This window comes from Ictidomys tridecemlineatus, chromosome 3 (assembly GCF_052094955.1).
Source record: "Ictidomys tridecemlineatus isolate mIctTri1 chromosome 3, mIctTri1.hap1, whole genome shotgun sequence".
NCBI lineage: Eukaryota > Metazoa > Chordata > Mammalia > Rodentia > Sciuridae > Ictidomys > Ictidomys tridecemlineatus.
The window spans coordinates 33981478-33993813 of record NC_135479.1 but is presented as its reverse complement, the minus strand read 5'-3'; the positions used below and the strand labels follow the sequence as shown (position 1 = coordinate 33993813).

Here is a 12336-nt window from a genome sequence, read left to right as displayed (position 1 = left end):
AATATGATTAGTGCACCTAAGTAAGTGAATTTTAATTTTAATTAATTGAAATAAATAGCCACAGTTGTCATCTAGTCTGGCTTTCCTGCAAATGAGCATAAACCACTGGCTCAAAATATTTGTGAAACCAATCAGAAGAGATGTATGTCTCTGATGACTCATGCCATTTTGTTAAAATAATGGACTGATTAAAAAAAATTCACTCCTTTAATAGGCTGGAGATGTAGTTCAGTGGTAGAGTACTTGCCTAGCACACAAAAGGCCCTAGGATTAATCCTTGGCACTGAGAAAAAAAAAAAAGAAAAGAAAGAAATTCACTCCCTTAAAACAGCAAGGATGCAAGACTTAACCTATCACAAAAAAGTGTGCCTGCTAAATTAGCAGAGTCCAGCAGTGTTATTCTATCTTTGGCCACCTTAATCCTGTAACAGCTGTGTCATTAGCTGTTAATCAGTCTCTTTCTGAGGCAATAACACCAAAACAGTGATATGTAATCAGCATTATATACTTGTTCTGGTGTCAAATTTTAATCAGCAATGACTTTGGCAAACTCATTAATGAATTTCTACACTGCTTTGTAATCAGCAGATGTCTTATCACCACAAATCTTTAAAATTTTAATGTGTCTTTTTTTAAAGTTTTACAACCAGCCTGTTTAATATTCACAGTTCCCTTCAAGTTCCAATTTGTGATGATAGATCTTTGCTTCTTTCACAATCAGCATGCCTTTGAGTGGCAGGTGTTCACTGTGATTCTGACAGATCTACTCTTTCAATACATGATCAAGATCTTTATTTTAGCTTTATGCAATGTTTTTTCTATTTTTCATTAACTTCTGTTTACCATTTTCAGCATGGAACTTTAATCATTTCTTCAAGTCATATGTGATGAGGTCATTCCAACACCATACTCTTGTGAAAGACATTTCACACACTATTGTCTAGTTTCTCTACTTGACATTCTGGTGATTTAAAAAAAAAAAAAGAAGAAGAAGCATTTAAGTTTATCACCTATTGCGTAACAGTTTATCACTGTTACGAAAACGGGTATTTTCAGGCCTTTAAAAAAAAAAAATCCTTATACCAGAGAGCAGAGAATAAACAAACAAACAAACAAAAACCACATAGGTCTTGGCCCCACGTGGGACATCAAGAGGAATCTGCCACTGGTGAGTCCAACATGCATACATTCCATTTTACTATCCTTTGAAGGCTAGTTTGGGGGGGAATCTGGGCATGAATGTGTAACATATAACATAAAGGAAGCTGGGAGGGAATATTTTTTCCCCTGGAGACACTGAATAAATTATGAGTTGTATATCCACATTTTGACTGCAACCTGTTTTATGAGATATTTGTATGTATTTTCCAATTTTTTCTATAATTCTGTAATTTTGAGTGTCAATTTTTTTAAGACAGGGGTTCACTAAGTTGCCCAGACTAGCCTCAACTTGCAACCCTTGAGCCTCAGCCTCCCAAATTGCTGGGATTATAGGTATGCATCACTGAGTACAGTGAGTGTCAAAATTTTTAAACACTGAACAATAATTTTATAAATCTTGAACTTACCAGATAATTGGTCAATGAACAAAGTAGGTTTCTAAGGTAAAGTTATCTTTCCATACCCAGTACACATAAATAAAAAGCTTCTACATGACAACTATAGATTCTACTATCAGTAAATATATATACTCATGTCAGCTGGATTGCTATATATATTTCATTAAGTGTACCTACATATCAAAAATCTAATTATCAGTCAGGTGCAATGGCACACACCTGTAATCCTAGCAACTTGGGAGGGCTGAGGCAGGAGGATTACAAGCCTGGACAACTTGGTGAGATTCTTTCTCCAAAATATTTTTTAAAAGGGATGGGTATTTAACTCAATGGTAGAGCATTTACCTATGCGCAAGGGCTTGGGTTCAATCACTAGAGAAAAGAAAAGAAAAAGGAAAAGAAGGAAGCAATTGTCAACGTTCTCTAAAATATTCTCCAAGATCCCTAAGCATGATAATGAGATTAGACATTTTTGAGAATGATTCTATTTCCACTACAGAAAACACTATTATGTTTTCTACAAGTTCTCAAAAATTGTAATTACTGGAGCTGAAGAAACTCATTCAAACAACTGCTCATTCATCTACCAACCTACCCTTTGATAAATGTGCAGATAAGGCAGAGTTCCCCACAAACTTCTGGCCTCACTAAGATTAAAACAGAACAGAACAAGGATTGGCAAACTTTTTCTTCTAAAGGGCAAAAAGTAAATGGGTTCTATCACAACTACTCAAATCTACTGCCACAAATAATATCTAAATGAAAGTAAACTGTGTGTCCACCCCCCAAAACAACTTCTTTATAAAAACAGGCAGCAGGCTATAATGGTCCTAAGGGTAGTAGTTTGAAAATTACTGGCATAGAAAAAAAAAGATCACATAAAAATTATGCATCAAAATAGACAAGTTAAAACTTGAATTTTAAAAGCCTTTACTATAAAAATGATATATTAGGTGAAAAATGAGTTATAACTATTATCCAAATTTTGTAAGAACAAAGTATATTTGTAATGTATGTTAAGTAGCAAAATGAAGACACAAATTGGAGTGAATATACTTTATATAGAAAGATATGAAAAAATGTGCTCTATAAGTATAATATGAATTGTAATACATTCCGCTGTCATATATAAAAAAATGTGAAATTAAAAAAAGGAAAAAATAGCAAAATGACTGCAAGTTTTGCCAACTTAGTATTACATAAACCCCTTTACATAAGCCCCTTAGCAAGGCTACTTTGAACCTCTTCCTGCCAAGACATGAACTCCACTCCCTGAATCTACGTTTAGCTATGGGATTTGCTTTTGGTGACTGGAACATTAGCAAACTTGAGATGGAGATTCAAAAGACATTTGCACTTTAAGGTTTGTTTTCCTGCTACTCTTGGAACCACCACATAGATAAGCTAGTATTAGCTTGCTGGATGATGAGCTTTACTGGTATCTCAATCAAACTAACAGTCAAGTCCCTAAAGCAGGGCTGCCTTCCTGATCTGTAGCTAACTGCAGCACATAAGCAGAACAAATGAGATCATCCATAAGAAACACCCAGCTAAGTAAGGCAAGCCTAAATTGCTGACCCCCCAACTAGTAAGCCAAATTACTGGACGTTTTGTTACACAGCAATGGATAACTATTTGTGTGTGTGTGTGTGTGTGTGTGTGTGTGTGCGCGCGCTAATATGTGAAAATAGAGAGCAGGCAAAATAACAGAGGCTGATACCAAGGGGGTAATTGAATTAAAATTAATGGTAAAAACTTAACTATATATTTTGATGATATCCAAATTTTCTCTAAGAAAAAAACACCATGCCTGTGATCCCAATGACTACAGGCCAAGCCAAAAGGATAGTAAGTTTGAGACTAGTCTCGTAAACTGTGGAGAACTTGTTTCAAAATTAAAAAATAAAAAAAAGGTATAGGGGGGACTGGGGTGGTGGCTCAGTGGTAGAGCGCTGGCCTAGCATGTGTGGGGCACTAGATTTGATTGCCGACACCACATAAAAATAAACAAATAAAATAAAGGCAAAAAAAATCCTATATAAAAAAGCGGGGGGGACTAGGGATGTGGCTCAAGTGGTAGCGCACTTGCCTAGCATGCATGAAGCACTGGGTTCGATTCTCGGCACCACGTAAAAATAAATATATTGTGTCCACCTAAAACTAAAAAATAAATATTAAAAAAAAAAGGGATAGAGATGTAGCTCAGTGGTAGACAGCCCCCAGATTCAATATTCAGTACAGGGACATACACATATATATACACACACACAAACACATACACACACAAAAAAAAAAATAACACTTTTGTGTTCAGAAAAAAATCAATGTCATTAAAAAATATAAAAATAAGTTCAACATCAAAAAAATTTTTTTCATTATTCCCACTAAATACTGAGAGTCCAAAATATGGACATTCTTGGCTTAATGTATGTGAATGGTTGCACAGATTTTAAGTTCTAATTAACAGTTTAGGAACGAAGAGTTACAAGTGGGTAGACAACTAAGGAAATGACAAAACAACTATTAGCTCCAGAAAAAAATAAATCTTGGTTTGGGGAAAGAACTATAACCAGATGTGAACGATATGTTAACAGAATAATGCTTACAAAATAATATAAACACCAAATATTGGGAGTCTAAGGGGGAGAAAGGTGGATAGTTGGAAGGCAATAGAAAACATCTCTAAAACCAAAAATCCAAGACAAAAGCAGAATAAGAATGTTATTTTCAAAAAAGAGATAAATAACAGACAAAAAAATCTGATGATTGAAAATCACTAACTTCAGATAGTGGGAGGTGGTAAAGAACAGAAGTCGGGCAGGGTTCTGTTGCTTTTATGTTTGAAGCCATGTAGAACTACATACATATATATTTTGGAAAAAAATTATAACTTACAGAGAAAAAAGTCTAGGAATCAATCCAAACATAAATAACAACTTAGAATATAAAAAGAGCAAAAATAAATCCTATAAATAACAAAGCTAAATGCAAAACAATAAAATAATTATGAAAAATAAAATGTATGTTGTAAACTTATAAAAAAAGGATTTTAAAAGATTCTCATGAGTTTGTATTGTTTACTTCTAGGAAGCAGAAGGGGAAATGGAAACAATCTCTCTTCTATCATAGATTGACTACTTAAGATATTTTAATGGCATATGTATTGAATAATAAAATTTATTTTTTTTATTAATTTTGCTTTTTTCATTATCAGCTAATAATAACAAAAATTCCCAACCTTTTTCTCCCCTTTCCTTCATTTATCCATGAACTTATATTCATTCAATTTTAGAACTTTATTCAAATCATTTTTTCACCATTTACCTGCAGTATGACCATGGTCAAATCATCTTATTTCTTTTGACTTCAATTTTCTTACCTACAAGATGATACTAATATATCTGCTCTATTTTCCTCACAGTGCTGATATAAACAACAAATGAGAGAACATATAAATTATTTGGCACAAATAGAGATGTCAAAAATCTGTCATCATAATATTATTATTAACTTTAAGAAATATAGGTTACTATTTTAAAGAGACTAAAATATAATGTTTCAAAAATTTTGCTCCCTTGAATAATTATACTTCAACTATTATATTATTTAACAACTTGCCCCAATGGTAGCTACAAAACACAAATGTTGTTTCTAATCTTTTTTTATATTAAGCATCAACTTACCTTTTAGTCCCTAAATCATTGTTCAGTCTTTTATTTCTGTATGTGAATATATTTAAAATGTACTGCAGAAGAAAGTTTAAAAAAAAATTTAACCATACTTCATATTACCTCAAGTATATGGATCTGAGAAAAAATTATAAGTTACAATTAGGGGTGAACTGTGCATTTCCCTAACTTAGACCATTCTTGATTTTTTTTTTTTTTTTTTTTTGGGCAGGGTGGGTACCAGGGATTGAACTCAGGGGCACCAGACCACTGAGTCACATCCCCAGCCCTATTTTGTATTTTATTTAGAGACAGGGTCTCACTGAGTTGCTTTTAGCACCTTGCCGTTACTGAGGATGGCTTTGAACTCATGATCTTCCTGCTACAGCCTCCCTAACTGCTGGGATTATAGGCATGTGCCACAATGCCCAGCTAGTCCATGCTTTATTTATTCAACAAATATGTGTATCCCTACAAAGTTCAGGCCTTGTGTTAGATGCTGACTAAAAAAATGTGAGAGAGGCATAACACATATCCTTAGGGACAGCCTGGCAATAAGGCAAACAAAACAAAATAGTTAAACCTACAGATAAATATAATTGCAAACTTTGTTAAGTATTGTAAGGAAAAAGGGTTGAGTGTTGGGAGACTGAAAGAAGAAATATCTTGAAAATTATCCACACAGTACTGCATAGATATGACCTGTAACAATATAAAAATAAACTTTCATCCAAAGGTCATCTGAAAGAATTTATTCAGAGGTAGAATATTAGGGTGAATGAATGGACCCTAGAGCCAGTCTGCTTGTGGGTTGTTGTTTTTTTTTTTTAACATTTTTTAATTGTCAATGGGTTTTTTTAATTTTTATTTATTTATTTATATGCGGCACCGAGGATTGAACCCAGGGCCTCATGCTTGCCAGGCAAGCGCTCTACCACTGAGCTACAACTTCAGTCTCAGGACTGCTTGTGTTTTAATCCAGCCTCCACTTATCAGCTTTGTGATGTGAACAAATTACTTAAATATTCTGTGCCTGAATTTTCTCATGTATAACTAAGGAAAAATCAACACCATAAGAACTAAATTCTTTTATTTTGAAAACTGTGAAACCCAAAGTTAAAAGAGCATAATAAATAAGCATTCCCATATGAACCTGCATTTTCTAGGTGAACTAGTATTGCTAAAGTGCTAAATGTGCTGCAGTGAGACCCATTATTCTATATAACTAAAATGTACTAATAAAAATATTTCTAAAGTGCTTAGAGGAGTATCTGGCAGACAGTAAGCATCATATTACCATTACCATGTATATGCAATTATGTTAATGAGTTATTTTAAATAAAGATAAATTAAAACTATGAGAGAATGACTTTTAAAATTTAGAGAACATCTTAAATAGAAAAAGAGAGAAAAGAAAGAAAGAAAGAAAGGGGAGGAGGGAGGAGAAAGGAAGAAAAAGTCCAAGGTCTTCCCATCATCATTTTATCAGAAGGTCAACAGCGCACTCTACTGGACCCAAGTTTCTCCTACACACCAGGCAATAATAATTAAAATACACTGTTACATAAAATCAAATCTAAATATCCACCCAATTAACAAATTATTTAATAAATTATTAATTTGATTTTAATAAAATCAAATATAAATATTTTCTGAGCAAATTAAAAGTTGACATTAGCATGTGTAAGAATACCTTGCCAATTATGAAAATATATTAAAAATATAAATCCTAGAGAAAATACTGAGGTGAAACAAAATATCAGAATGTTAACATTAATTATTCTTAAAAATACAATATTTAACAATATGCTTGACCACATGGAAACTGATGATTCACTATATCTGTGACATGAATTATCAATAAGAAAAAAATGAGTCTAAAATGTCAGGAAAGGGAAGAAGAAGTGGAAATTGGGGCTGGGGTTGTGGCTCAGTGGTAGAGCGCTTGCCTGGCATGTGTGAGGCACTGGCTTCGATTCTCAGCACACATATAAGTAAATAAATAAGGTTTATCAATAACTAAAAAATTTTAAAAAAGAAGAAGTAGAAACTGGAAGGCTATTCAATAAGAGACTGTACTGACACTACCTTTTTTTTCTTTCTTTTTTTTTTTTTTTCCCTATGCTAGGAATTAAAACTAGGGCCTCTGGTATGCCAGAAACCAAAATAAGTTCATAAAAGGAAAGATACTACTCCTCTATGATACCCAAAGATCTCATTCTTTAAATAAAGTAACTTTACTCATATCCCTATATCATCTTTCCTGTCCATAGAGATGATTAGTCCTAATTATCTGAAAAAGTGGATTTATTATTAATGGTGAGCATCATAAGATATTCACTGTGTTTAATGATAACTCATTAAAATACAAAAGGGAAAAACATTCATACTCACTAAGACTATATACACTATATATATACATATATATGTGTATGTATATATATGCTTATATGTATATATGTATGTATATATGTATATATATGCAGTTTGTAATGATTATTTCAATTATAATTACTTATTCTAATTTTCTATTTCAAGAAAAAAAATAAAATCACAATAACGACCATTTTACTTAAGAATTTATGGGGTTCTTTTATCTACCCATTCAGAAAGCACATACAATTACTTTATGTATATGTGCTTTTCATTATAAACTCATTCTGTGTCACACAAATTAAACATTATCATTTGAGTTACTATACTGTGTGGGAGATTCAAGAGGTTTCATAAATCTTCAAATTTATAAAAAATTTATTAGAAGCCAAGACCCTTTATGAGTAATAAATCACCCACTCATGAAAAAATCATTGTATTTCTATAGAAATGGAGAGTCATATCACCTAAAGCCAAAGAAGAATACATGTAATTTCTGATATAAAAATAAAACTGTATAAAGATATACATACAGGGGCTGGAGTTATAGCTCAGTGGTATAGCACTTGCATCACATGTGTGAGGCACTGGGTTCGATCCTCAACACCACATAGAAATAAATAAATAAAGATATTGTACCCATCTACAGCTAAAAAAATATTTTTTAAAAAAAGATATACATACATAGCTACAGATATAGTTATACTATAGATATTTATACTTAGTGAGAAGACAATAATATTAATAATGAACATGTAAACATGCTACATAACCAAAAGGAGAAATCAATCAAAATACTTGGCTTAAGATCAAGGTATTCAGCCAAGAACACAACACTTTGCTTATGGTCAAGTGGTCTAGACTCAGGTTTCAGCCATAAACATTTAATTTCTTTTTACTTTAAAATTAACTTCTCAAAATTTATACTTATTGATACCATCAATAATAATATAATACCTTTTAATAGCACTTAAAAATTATAAATATGTAACATTATTAATCAGTATTATATATCTTTTATTAGCAACAGGTAAAGAACTATGAATATGAACTGCAGGCAGAGCATCCCTGATCCAAAAACCTGAAACCCAAAATGCTCCAAAATCTGAAACTTTTTGAGCATCAACATGATGTCACGGGCTGGGGATGTGGCTCAAGCCGTAGCGCGCTTGCCTGGCATGCATGCGGCCCGGGTTCGATCCTCAGCACCACATACAAACAAAGATGTTGGGTCCGCCGAGAACTAAAAAATAAATATTAAAAAAATCTCTCTCTCTCTCTTTAAAAAAAAAACACAACATGTCACAAATGGAATATTTCAAACTTGGCTTCATATGATAGGTCACTGTCAAAACGCAAACATACTAAACATACTGCATAAAATCAACTTCAGACTATGTGTATGTAGTATATATGAAACCCAAATAAATTTCATGTTTATACTTGGGGCCCATCTCCAAGATACCTCACTGCATAGTCTATAAAATATAAAGTTTGCAAACATCCCTAAGTCCAAAAAACTCCAAAAACTAAAACATTTCTGATTCCAAGCATTTCAGGGAAGAGCATTCAACCCATATGCATATAAAAATATTCCAAAATCTGAAAACAATCCAAACCCCAGAACACTACAGATCCAAAAAATTTTGGATAATGAGTACTTAACCTGTATTTGCTGCTACAATTACTTCTACCACCACTTGCCATTCAAATTCTAAAATAGTCAAGTATACTCTAGGAACTTTGTATATATTAGCTTTAATCCTCACAAAAGCCTGTGAGACAGGCACTATTATTATCCCCCTTTAGCAAATTGGGAAACTAAAGCACTTTGCCAAAAGTTTAAAAACCTAGTCAAGGTTACCCCGATAATAAAAAGCAGAGCTATGATTAAAGCAGTCTTAGCCAGGAGTAATGGCACATACCTGTAATCCCAGCTATTCAGAAAGATAAAGCAGGAGGATTGCAAAGTCAAGGCCAGATTGGGCAAATTTAGCAAGACTCTGTTTCAAAATAATTTTTTTTAAAGGGGGATGATGGTATAACTCAACAGAAGAGTGCTAACCTAGCATGAGCCAAAAAAAGAAAGAAAGAAAGAAAGAAACCTCAGGCAGTCTCATCATATGGCAACAACTTAAATGTCCATCAAAAAATGAATATACAACATACAGTGCAATATTATTCAGCCTTTAAAAAGGATATTCTGTTGCTTTCAATAATATGCATGAACCTGAAGGACATTGTGATACATGAAATAAGCCAGACACAGAAAAATACTACCAGATCTCACTTTGGAATGTGGAATCTACAAAACTCAAACTCAAGGAAGCAGGGATCAGATCCCACTAAGGTTGAAGAGGTGGGGGATTTGGAGAGATGTTGGTCAAAGGGTACAAAGTTACAGTTATGTAGGATCAATCAGGTCTAGAGATTTAGTCAAAAGAATTATGATCATAGTTAATATACTGTATTGTCTACTGGAAATTTACTAAGAGTAGATGTACTCATCACATACAAAAAATATGGAAACCATGTGATGAGATGGATATTAATTAGCTTGACTTTATTAACAATTTCACTATATATATGTATATCAAAACATATTACAGACCCTAACTATATTCAATTTAAATTTAAAAATAGATAAATCAATCAGTCTGATTCCAGAGTTCATACAACTTAACAACAACAACAAAAGTCTAGCCTGGCATGGTGGCATGAGCCTGAAGTCCCAGCTACTTGGGAGGCTGAGGTGGGAGAATCACTTGAGCCCAGGACAGGAGTTCAAGTCCAGCCTGGGCAATATAGGGAATTCCATCCCTTTAAGAAAACAAAAACTTTTTAAAAATCCTAAAAAAAAAAAAAAAATTGTTTCTCTACCATAAACAATCACAGCTTATTCTACGCTTGATTTTCAAATCCCTAAATTCCTATATATTTCTTTCCTTACTCTGATGTTAGAACTCTGTTTAAATGGCTCCAGAAGTTTTAAGAGGCATTTTTGAAATATTTTTAGTTGCAGTTGGACACAATACCTTCATTTTATTTATTTATTTTTATGTGGTGCTAAGGTTCGAACCCAGTGCCTCACATAAATGAGGCGAGCACTCTACCACTGAGCCACAACCCCACCCATCTAAGAGGCATTTTAGTGAGAATGTATAACAAAGTGATTAGAAAATTTACTAGAATATCACACTACCTCAGGATAATTTAGTTCTACTATTCACCAGTTTTCTGACACTATGCAGGTTATTGCTAAGCTTCCTTTTATCTGCAAAATGATAATAGCAATAGTACCTGTTTCAAGACATTGTAAGAATTCAAGAAGATTCTACAGATATTTATTGGGCAATTAATATGTGCCATATGCTATTTCAGGTACTAGGATAGGTATGAGAAAGATTGACATTATACTCTATATGTATAATAAGAATTGTAACACATTCCACTGTTGTGTATTTAAAAAAATAAAATCAGTTAAAAAAAAAGAAAAAAGAAATTTTTTTAATATTTATTTTTTAGGTGTAGATGAACACAATACAATGCCTTTATTTTTTTATGTGGTGCTGAGGATCAAACCTGGGTCCCACCCTTTCGAGGCAAGCGTTCTACCGCTAAGCCACAATCCCAGCCCCTAGAAAGATTGACATTACATTCCAACAGAGCAGATAGATAATAAACATGTAAACAAATAAATTCAGATAATACTAAGGGTATGAAAAAAATAAGGTAGCATGAAAGAAAGCAATAAAACCTGGGAAAAGTCTTTCATATAGCTTATTATTATGATGATGTTCAACATTTTAATTCTAGAAGCATCTAGTTGATTTTTCTAACTATAATGCTTCCATGAAGATCATCAACAGGGGATAGGGATGTGGCTTAAGTGATAGCATGCTCGCCTAGCATGCGTGAGGCACTGGGTTCGATTCTTAGCACCACATAAAAATAAAATAAAGATATTGTGTCCACCTAAAAACTAAAAAATAAATATTAAAAAATATCATCAACAAAGTACAACTAAACTTAAAAACAAAACTGAAGTTGCCCAGGAATGGCAGGGAGAGGACAAAAAAAAAGGGTCTATTGGTCTATCTTGTACTTAGAATGGATCTTTTCTAGGCATCATCTGTAATATTGTGAGCTGCTCATTTAGATAATATTAAGTTCACTAAGTTTGGCAGATTTTATAGATGTTGACACATTACATTATACAATATTAAAAAGGCACATTTTGGGCTGGGGTTGTAGCTCAGTGGTAGAGCACCTGCCTAGCAGGATGAAGCCCTAGATTCAATCCTCAGCAATACGTGCGTGCGCACACACAACACACACACACACACACACACACACACACACACATATACACATTATGTTCTATAATATTACAGATAATTTCACCATAAAAGTTTAAAAGTACCAGAGAGCTGCCAAGCTCACAACAGTATATACATATTTTTCAAAATTCTAATTTTTACTTGAAACCTAAAATTTTATCAACCTCACTTTATTATCAAGAATTACCATAACTATTTAATTACACACACACCCCGCCCCCAGGTAAAAATGCTGTTCCATGAAAAAAAAAAAAAAAGTGGCTAGTTTAGCTCACAAGCCAAACTATTCTACAAATGCTTTTCTTCAAGGCATCCACCCTGCCTCTGGATGTGAGAGTTTTATGGGTACCAGTAATTTTTTCACATAAAATGCTAAAAATTTTAAGGGCCAAGCCA

At 33.2% G+C, this 12336-nt stretch overlaps 1 protein-coding gene across 3 annotated transcripts in view; it reads right to left on the bottom strand.

Annotated features, from left to right (window-relative positions):
* The window catches only part of Brip1 (BRCA1 interacting DNA helicase 1), a 136760-nt gene that overhangs the window by 108534 nt on the left and 15890 nt on the right, over window positions 1–12336 (bottom strand). The window lies entirely within an intron of this gene.